This window comes from Gekko japonicus, unplaced genomic scaffold (genome assembly GCF_001447785.1).
Source record: "Gekko japonicus isolate JY-2015 unplaced genomic scaffold, Gekko_japonicus_V1.1 scaffold149, whole genome shotgun sequence".
NCBI lineage: Eukaryota > Metazoa > Chordata > Lepidosauria > Squamata > Gekkonidae > Gekko > Gekko japonicus.
In genome coordinates, this window is record NW_015172556.1 from 756,997 (window position 1) to 768,352 (window position 11,356).

The following is an 11,356-nucleotide window of genomic DNA, read 5'->3' on the forward strand; positions in this document are numbered from 1 at the left end:
CAACAAAATAAATTAGCTTTGGAGTTATCCTGAGAAAACTGCGTAGTAAGATTTTGAGAATTGTATTAATTTACATGTTATGTATTTATTTGGTACTTTTTAATCCTCACCTTCCTCCAAGGAGCTCAGGGGGGTATATATCATTTGCCCCTTTCCATTTTATTCACACAAGAACTCTGTGAGATTGCTAAGGCTGAGGAGCATGACTGGCCGAGGTCACTCAGTGAGCTTTGTGGAGGATTTCAACCTAGGTATCCCAGATCTTTGACCAGCACTCAAACCACTATGCCATACTAATTGATTGTGGCAATCAAGTAGATGTAATATATGTAAAGTGGAAATTAGTGCAACAATTCTGCATCTACCATGTTTTATTACTAGTCTTTCCCATAAAAATTTTCTCGCTTTTTAAACAGATATAAATCAGTTCCCTCTGGACAAGAAAATTATTAAGAAGCTGAGTAGTAATAGCTTTAGTAATAGCTTCTGTCTAGGAAGGTTGTGCACCTTTCCCTCCTGTTCAGTGAAACCTGCTGCCTGTTCTAATCTATGCTACATTAAAATTTTATATTTGGTGATGGTGAATGCATCACTTCAATTATTCCATTGCCAAGCACAAGTGAGCATCCACCCTCTAAGAAAAGAACCATTGTTATTATAAAGAGCTGAACTTTACTGTAAGAGGATGAAATCTCTGTCTACATGGATAAAGTCTTATTTTACTGAATGTTTAAATATCAGATAACAGCTATTCAATGGTCTTGAATGTAATTCAGCCAAATCCGGGTTGACAGTGTGATTTGATGAATATGTAAAGTTCCTGGATATGTCAGCTGCCCTGTTCAATTGAAAATCAGGCAAGCACAAATTACATTACAAGCTGCCCCATGGAAATTAATATAGGAATACTTGAGAGTGGAGAGTTCTATGTACGGATACATCTGAGTTGAGATATGCATTCATTAACTAATAGATAAATAAAAGAAGCTGATATAAGACATTGGTGTTTTATAAGGAAAACAATAGGAGTTAGTAGCAGAGAAGTTGGCAATTTAGGAGCTGAGGTAAAAAAAGAGGATGTCTGACTAAGTGGAACTCTGCAGAAGAGCTGCTTAGAGCAGGTGGAAAACAGTAAATTTGTAACTAAAGGATCCTAGTTGTAGGAACAGGACCTCAGTTCAAAAGTTCAATGGAAGTGTTTTGTTCATATCATAAATAAAAGTTTTCTTGTTTTGATTAACCCTGTGGGCTAGGTGTCTAAGGAAAAGAAGCACACACACTTGCAATTTAATATCTTAGTCTATATACATATACTATAGGTAATATAGGATATGAATAAATGGTGGTAGCAAGTGATTGGAACAGTGTTTGGATCCCAACCCCAATAGCTCTGTGTGAGTGAGGGCTTATTATAAAAGGAGGAGGAGAAAGAAGAGGAGGAGGAGAGATTAGATTTATACCCCACTCTTCACTCAGAGTCTGAGGGCAGCTTGCAAACTCCTTTCCCTTCCCCTCCCCACGGCAGACACCCTGTGGACTGTGACTGACTCAAGGTCACACCAGCAGCTGCATGTGGAGGAGTGAGGAATCAAACCCGGTTCTCCCAGATTAGAGTCTGCGCTCCTAACCACTACACTAAACTGGCTCTCGGTGGGGGCTGGGCTACCCTGTCTGTGGATGTCTCTGAGAGTGAGAGAGAGGACCTGAGGTGTGAAATGGTCATGGCTTGCTGTATATTTTAAAAGAGACAAGAAGAGTAGCTTGTGATCTCCTGACCTATGTATAACCCATAACCTGAGAGAATGGTTTAAGACAGTGGTAGGCACTCTCTGGGTGCGTTCAGATGGGGCGTTTCAGCTGGCATAAATGCGATCACACTTACCTCCTGTCTGCGGAGCCCATCGCTGTATGCCTGTTCACATACAGCGACTGTCGGCGGCTTTTTTTTAAAACTCAGTTTGCGCATGCGCATAGGCAGCCATCCACAGAATGGCGATCTTTGCGCATGTGCAAAACACCCCATCCTGAAAAGCATGCCCTGAAGAGAGGACTTACCTTTAAAGTTTAAAGACCAAACTGGCCTCCCTGAGGTCCCGGACTCCTCTAAAACCTTCAACTAAGGACCTTTTTATTTATTTTATAAACAAATGCCGGGGCGAAACTTCGCCCAAGCACATATTGCCGACGTAACAAAAAAAATGGTGGGCGAAAAGCGGAAGCCTCAGGCATTCGAACGGAAGTGGCTCTACAACAGTGGAGAGCGATCAGACGGGGGGTAAAGCGGTTACAACCGGTGCTCTCAGGATACCACCACTTGGGGACCTAGTAGCAGAATACACCGGTTTAAAGCTCTTTGCAACGGTTAGGGATGGAAGGCAGATGTTCTACGTGTGAACGCCGTTAAGTACACCGATTCCAACCGGCACCTATACTGTTGTAAATGCTCCATCTGAACGCACCCTCTGTGAGGGAAAAGGGGCATCACAGAAAGGCATTAGTTAATATAGTTAAAGTTTGTTATTCGGGGGTATGGGTGTCTGCTTGAGAGTTCAAACTGAGATCAGACTCAGAAAAGAGGGAAGAGTTAGGAGAAATTAAAGTGACAGGCAGTCTTTCCGATGAGGTAAAACATATATTTGCAATTAAAAAATCCTCCCAATGAGTCTTTTTTTCTATAGTATTTATTTATTCTTTAGGTAAAGGTAAAGGTTCCCTTGCTCGAAAGCCAGTCGAATCCGACTCTAGGGTTGCGGTGCTCATCTCCGTTTCAAAGCTGAAGAGCCAGCGCTGTCCGAAGACGTTTCCATGGTCATGTGGCCGGCATGACTAAACACCAAGGTGCACGGAATGCTGTTACCTTCCCACCGAAGTGGTACCTGTTTATCTACTTGCAATTTCTTGCTTTTGAACTGCTAGGTTGGCAGGAGCTGGAACTAGAGACAGGAGCTCACCCTGTCTTGTGGCACCCGGGTCTTGAACTGCTGAACTACTGACCTTCCACAGCCTGCAGTTCAGCATCTTAACCACTTGAGCCACTGCAGCTTTATTTATTTATTTATTTACAAAATGTATATTTCACCTTTCTACCCTCACAAGGGCCACCAAGGCGGCTAACAATTTAAAACATACATGATAAAATCACAATTTAAAGCCATTAAAATCAGCCCCTTCCAAACACACATTAAAACCAATTAAAAACAGTTAAAATATGTACAGAGACATAAAAACAACAATTAAAACTGGTCAGGAAGCAAGGATCACTGAGGGAATGCCATACAAAACAAAAAAATTCTTCATCCCCTGGCAGAAAATTGCAACAGTAGGGAGCAGATGAATCTCCCTGGGAAGAGAGTTCAAGAGCTTTGGTGCCATGACTGAGAAGACCATTTCCCAAATTGCCACCCGCCTAACATCCAAAGGTGGGAGGCAACCAAGCCAGGGCCTTTGAAGATGACTGTAGTGACTGGGCAGGTTCAAAAGGAAGTAGGCAGTACTTCAGGTATGTTCATCCCAAACCATATAGGGCTTTGACGGTCAAGATCTTGAATTGACCCACTCCAGTCAATATCCTGGTTGCAGCATTCTGTACCAAATGAAGTATCCAAACGCTTCTCAAGGGCAGGCCCAGCATTAGAGCTGGATCCAAGAGCACCCCCAGACTATGGACCTGTTTCTTCAAGGGGAGTGCAATCTCAGCCACATTGGGCTTAAATCCCGGATCAGACCTTCAACCCACCAGTAGCACTTTTGTCTTGTTGGGATTAAGTGTCAGTTTACTAACCCACATCCATTCCAAAACTGCCTCCAGGCACTGGTTCAGGGTTTGTACAGCTGCCCTGGGATCAGCTGAAAGTGCAAGTGTCATTTGCGTATGGGTGACAACCCAGCCCAAATCTCTGTATGACCTCACCCAGCGGTTTCACGTAGATGTTAAAGCGATTTCCATTACTCATTGAGAGTTTGAGGAAGGCTTTTATTATTCCATTTATGCAACCGTTCTCCCCGTTACTTTCTCTGTGCCTATACCATTCTCCCAGATTGAGTGATTCTAGTGCTTTGCAAACTGCAAAGCTGCTATGTAATTAACCTGTGTGACTTTGTGATTTATTACCTTCTGTTTTCTAGGGAAAAGAGAGTGAGCTAACAGTCACACACAGTGGCTAAACAGTGAGCAGCAAATAGGTTGTTATGATCAGGACAAAGGTGGAGGTTGTGGCTGTGTCTACCTATCTACCTTTCTTAGGATTCCAAGAAGGAGAAATCACCTGGGGGCTCCACAAACAGAACTCTGTGTTTCATTCAGTTTGACTTGGTCTTAGAAGAAACACATACCATATTTGCAGGGTGGGAAAATTAATGAATTGCAGGGAGGGAAAATTATTTTAAATAAATAAATAAATAAATAAATAAATATTTAAATATTGCCTGACACACGTTTACTGAGTACAAGATCTGTTGAGATTTTATTTTATTAAAAATTTTATATCCTTTTCTTGTGACTCAAGGCAGATTACACATAATTAAAAACATGACAATTTTAAAAAACCAGTAGTCCCCCCCAGATATGCCTGCAGTCTATAGTCAGTTAAAAAACCCTGTGAAATAAAATGGCTTGCAGCACCTCCTGAAAAAAATCTAAAGATGGCGTTCCCTTCACCTCCTGAGGAAGTAGAATGAAGTATGCTCTAGGCCATGTGGGCTAACTTAAGTGAACCAGCATATGGCAGCCTCAGGACTTCAGTATGCTCACAGGATTATATGGGAGGAGATGATTGTTTAGATATGTAGGTGCTTGACTGGAAACAAGCAGGCAGTCAATGAGATATGTTCCCATTGGCTAGCCCCAGGCTGCTGCATTTTGAATCAGCTGAAGTTTCTGGGTTGTCTTCAAGGGCAGCCCAACGCAGAGCTCATTATAGTAATGTCCTTCTTAGCTGGAAAATGCATTTATTTATCAACTAATGAATAAACAAACCATCTGTTCCCTGAATCCCCAAAGTGTGGGGAATGATTTTACATTTAGTGGAGTTAAAATTTTAGAAGGAATGATTATAGCAGTCTGTATTTACAGCTTTTGAATGTGCCAGGACCCAGCCATCTCCATGAAAATGCATTCTAGACTGTACATAAGAGAGGAACCTACACAATTCAGTTCATCTTTACTAACCTTTGTTTGGACAAGAGTTAGTAGATTTTGCCCCAGGACCCATATTTTGTAATTTACAGCCCGAAAACAATCATGCCGTAATGTTTTGCCATTCATAGTATTAGATCAATGATTAATATATTTGTTTCATAAGTTCTCTTGTGCAATAACAACGCCATTGATTTGTGATTTTTAATTAAAGGAGTTTTGTATTTTGGCATCATCCAATCATTGTTGAGAAAGGAAATGTGCAGGAAGGCATACACACCTTTTGCATCTCTTTAACTGACCGAGGTCTTGTGGAAGAGTATGTATGAATGAGGAGTACTATCATTACGGACAGATCCATGCTGCATTTGTATATTGAACATGTGGCTGACCTTTGCAGCCTTTCCAGTTCCACCTAGTCCAGCATCCTGTTTCCTACAAATGCCACGTAGAAGTCCACAAGCAGAATGTGAAGGCATCTGGCTTTCCCTGCTCTACAGCTTAGCACCTGCTATTCAGAGGTACCCTCCCCCTGCATATGGAGGACTCATTAAACTATCCTAGATAATTGCCATTGACATATTTATCCTTTACCAGTTTGCCTAACCCCTTTAAAAGCCATAGTGGCCTCAATACACACCATAGCAGAGAATTCCTTACACTGTGTACTGTTCAAAGAAATACTTCATGCTTGTTCTCAGTCTACTATCCATCAATTTCTTTGGATGCCCCTGAGTTCTAGCATTGTGGAAGAGGTAGAAAAAAAATCCTCTGTATCCAATTTCTCCACCTCATGCATTTATACATTTATACTTTAGCCTTTCCTCATATGGAAAATGCTGCAACAGATTATTTACACCTCTATAATGTTTTCTTTGAGTTGGAACAACCATAAATGTACCAACTGTTCAACATGTAACCAAGGGGCTGTGGCTCAGTGGTAGAGCATCTGCCGAAGGTCCCATGTTCAATCCTTGGCATCACCAGTTGAATGGATTATGTAGTAGGTGATGGGCAAGACCTCTGCCTGGGACCCTGAAAAGCCAGTGCTGATCTGATGGACAATACTTACCTTGATGGACTGGGAGGGTCTGATTCGGTATAAGGCAGCTTCATGTGTCTTCCATGAACCTGTCTAACTATAGTACAGATCTATACAAAGGCATCATGATACTGTCTTCAACCAAGCTGGAGAAAAACGTATTGTGCAAAGTGCTTCATTATTTTCAGTCCTGTTCTAATAATCCCAAACATCCAATTTCTCACTACTTCTGCAAGCCTACCAGAGTAGACATTTTCATTGTGCTATTGACTAAAGCCCAACATTTCTTTCCTGGTTAGTCACTGCTGGAACAGACCTATCAATGTATATGTAAAATTAGGAATCCCCCCCCCAATGTACATAACTTAACACTTAATTACATCCTCATCACTCTTCTCTGCATGAGCTCCATTCTGTCCATATCCTTTTTGAAGTAAGGCCTCCAGAACTACACATAATACTCCAGGTGTGGCCTGACCAATATAGTGTACAGTGGGACTATGACATCTTGTGATCCGGATGTTATGCCTCTGTTGATACACCCCAATATTGCATTAACCTTTTTTGTCGCCACATCACACTGACTGCTCATATTTAACTTTTGGTCCACCCTTACCCCAAGATCTTAACACACACTGCTACTCAGAAGTGTATCCCCCATCTAGTATGCATGTTCCTCATTTTTGTTACCCAGATGTAGAACTCGGCACTTATTCTTGTTAAATTGCATCACATCGTCCCACTTTTCCAGAATGTTCAGATCTCATCGAATTCTATATCTTCTGGTGTGTTCGCTGCTCCTCCCAATGTAGTGTCATCTGCAAATTTAATTATTAGCCCCTCCACACCCTCATCCTGATCATTTATAAAAATATTGAAAAGTACCAGGCCCAGAACCAAGCCCTGTGGCACCCCACTGGAACCTTCCTCCATTCATTGCCATTGACAACTACTCTCTGCGTGTGGTTCTCCAATCAGTTCCCTATCCACCTAACTATCCTAGAGTCCAGTCCACAGTCTTTTAGTTTACCCATCAGAACATCGTGGGATACCCTGTCAAAAGCTTCACTGACGTCCAGGTAAGCAACTTCAACAGCATTCCCTTGATCCAGTAAGCTTGTCACTCAATCAAAGAAGGAAATGAGGTTGTTCTGGCAGGACCTGTTGGAGACAAATTTGTGCTGACTTCCCCGGATCACCAAGTTGTCCTTTAGATGCTTGCCTCTCTGACGGCTGACCTACACTGCCTAGCAACCCACAGATACTCTTCTTTAGAGGTATGTCCTTCCCTCCATTTCTTGAACATTTCTTTTTTGTCCCTTAGCACATCATGCAGTTCTCTGTTCATTCACATTGGCTTCTTGGATCCCCTACCATGTTTCCTTCTTGTTGGAATACCAACAGCTTGAGCTTGCAAGAGCTCTTTGTTTAAGGAGAGCCCACCATTCACTTGCTTCTTTCCCTTCCAGCATTCTTGCCCATGGACTGACTATCATCAGGCCTCTGAGTTTATTAAAGTCTGCCTTACTGAAATTTAAATTACACGTGTGGTTACGAACTTCCTTGGTCCCCCACAGGAAAATGAATTCTAGGTGGACATGGTCACTTCCTCCTAATATTGCCTGTTGGTCAATATTAAGTCGAACATGGCTGAGCCCCTTGTAGTTTCTTCCACCATTTGATGAAAGAAGTTGTCATCTAGACAGGTCAGGAAGTTGTGTGACTGTGGATGCTTTGCAGAGTTTGTCTCCCAGCACACATCAGGGAAGTTGAAGTCACCCAAAACTACCAGGTCATGTTGTTTGGATACCCCGTCAAGCTGTTCAAGAAGGGTAGCATCCACCTCCTCATCCTGATCTGGAGGTCTGTAGCAGACTCCAACCACAATACTGTTTGTCCTTCCTTCCCTTATCCTCACCAAGATACTTTCCACTGGGCTGTTGCCCTCCTCCTGCAGTATTTCCTGACAAACAAATTCTCTCTTCAGATACAGTGCCACTCCGCCTCCTCTTCGACCCTTTCAGTTTTTCTTGAATAACTCGCATCCATCCACTACTACATTCCACTCATGTGAATCATTCCACCAAGTCTCTCTAATCCCTACGAAATCATACCCCTCTGTCTGCATTGGAAGCTTAAGCTCTTCCTTCTTATTACCCAAGCTTTGGGCATTGGTACACAGACACCTGAAGCCCCGTACCTTTGGCTCCATTGGACCCAGCCCTCCCAGGTGGGCCTCTGTTGTTTGCTCTCCTTCATTTAAATCCCTGTGCTGGTTGTCTCCTTCTCCTTGTGCTGTCAGTTTAAAGCCCTCTTGATGAATCTCTCCAGGTTTCTGCCAAACACATTCTTCCCCGACCTTGACAGGTGAAGAGGAAGCACAACATCAAGCACAGCTCTTACCATAGAGTTTCTTGAAATTCCTAGAGTGATGTGATATCACTTCCAGTTTTCCCCATCAATGATGTCATGGCACACACAATGCTGGCACTCCACGATGACCCTGCCCCCCAAGCTCCCACCAGTTGTCAGGTACAGCATGCCAACCCTACTCCACCACAAAATTTCCAGGAATTTTCCAACCCAGAGCTGGCAATCCAAAGTGTGAGTTCTGTAGGTCTCTGGCCCAAGGGTTTACCATCAATCACTATTCCACTGAACATCAATTAATCATCTTTTTAAACTGTTATATGTTACTATTAATGTCTTTCTTGGATTGCTGTTCAAAATAGGAACATCCTTGTCTCTAAGAGAAATGTTTGCAACTTGATTAGTTCTGGATTCATAGAGCTTGATATAGAATATGAATCCCCAGGCATTTTTGTATTTGTAGCTACCTACAGAAAAAGTCAGTGCTCAGCAGCAGGGTTTTGTGTTGTGTTATGCTTAGCTGGATCCAGTGATGTTAACAGAGTACAAAATAAAGTGTTCTGTAGCTCTGTACCCTCGTTCTTACACACTGATATAATCCCTGTAATTATGCTATAACCACATGGTTCAGTCCTGTGTAAATATATAGTAACTGTGTCTTCCTGATGCTTTCTTGTTAATTATGCACTGTTGCCAAGCAGTTCAAAGGTAAATCACTTAGAACATTTCATTTTTAATCACTTTATAAGACTCCAGACTTAAGTAACAGCTAAACAGTTATTTCAGTCCTGCTTTCCTGGAGTGTGGAGAACCACATTCAAAGAAACAAAGGAGTCAAGAGATTTAGATAAGCTTGTTTAAATATAAAATGACATTAAGATGCTTGTTGGGCATTCTTTCAGGTTTCCTTGGAGATTTATTTATTTATTAAATTTGTTAATCACCCAATCCCTGCAGAGGAGGGCTCTGGGCAATGTACATCTATATATATAAAAGAAAGTCCCCACACTGTAAAATCAATGCCCAGGCCAAACCACTGGACCTAGAGACACCAAATTTGGGGAAAGCACTCCTATCATGATGTAGGTGTTCGCTAAGAAGGGATTTTTAAAAATTTGACCCTAAGTGGGTCAAAAGGACTAAAATGTGCTCCCCCATTGATTCCTATGTGGCCCAGGCTGTTGCCTCCTTACACCCCCCCCCCACTCTCTGATTGGTCAGCTGCAGAGCTCAGTGTTCTGAGGGGGGGGAGTTACAGGGGACTGTAGAGAGCTAATGAGGAAATCAGGAGTGGCCAACCGCCTGTGAGGTGAAGCAAAGCTTCTGGCCCAGCCTCTCTGATGGCTTCCAAACCACTTTCCCACCCATCTCCTACACCCAACAGGTGGTTGTCTGTCAGGTGCAGCAGCGGTTGCAGGGTGCTTAAAGCCCCGAGGGAGCCTGCCCCAGCAGTAATGCCTTAGTGATCCTGCTGGCCCTGCCTCCACAGTGGCTTCTAATACTCCTCCCCCTCCTGCACTGGACAGGCAGCTGCCTGTCAGGTGTAGGAGAGGAGGTGGGATGCTTACAACCACCTGGGAGGTTTGCTCAGCAGGATTGCCTTAGCCCTGCTGCTGGCCAGCCTCCCTGATGCCTTTAAACATAATCCCCCCCAACACCAGATAGGCAGGTGTCTGTCAGGTGTAGGAGCAGGACCAGAGTGCTTTAATCCATCAGGGATGCCGCCAAGCAGGATCACCTTAGCAGTGTTGCTGGCCCAGCTTAGCCACACTCCCACCCAAAATGGAACTATACCCCAAATTTGTAGAAAACTGGTTTCCTTATTTAACTTTTCACAATGTGGGTTCTAGAAAATTGGTTCACATGAACATACTTAATATCTGATTGCAGGATGGTGTTTTGAATACGTACTTATGTCCCACTTCTTAAAAGTAACATAAATGAGAGGCAATTTTATAAAAAAAACAAAGGGGGGATATCCCCCCCCCAATTCAATGTCCAGGCCAAACCTCTGCACCAAGAAACCCAACATAAGGGGAGTGCATTCCTTCCATGACGTCAACCTCCACACACAAAGATTTCTGAGAAACATGACCCCTAAGGGGATAAAAAGGGGCAAAATGTGTTCTCCCAATGTGTTCCCACTTCCCCCTCCCCCCATTGGTCAACTGTGTAGCTCAGAGTTCTGAGGTAAAACCTCAGGAGCTGACTTAACAGACAATTGCTTCTTAAATGTTGCCTGCTCCAGAGTGAGCTCACCAAGCAGCCTGGTGATCCTAGCACTTGAGGGCAGAACCACCAATGTGGACTACAGAGAGGTCCTTCAGTAGAGAGAAAAAACAAGTACGTATGTCTCGCTTCATTTTTTACACTACATTAGAATTCCTACAACAAATGTTACATTTCAAACTTTACATAATCAGTATTATGACTGGATTTACGAAGCTTAAATACTGTAGCGAAGCACAGGTATCAGGCTAGTAATTCATAAAAACATCGAGATAAAATAATTAAAACATTAACAAGATATTACAAACAAGAAGATTGCATATATTAATTTGTCCCATTTCAGACTGCTGGCTGCTTCATGGGGGGGGGGAGTAAAACAAAATATGAAAAGCAGCTGGACCAGAAAGGGTGCCATCTATGATGGAAACTGTTGCTGTCCTCAACCAAAGGCCTGGCAGAATATCTCTGCCTTACAAGCTCTGCGGATTTTCATAAAATCCCGCAGGGCTCTGATGGTATTTGGCAGAGAGTTCTACCAGGTTGGGGCCAGGACAGAAAAGGCCCTGGACCTGGTTGACGAC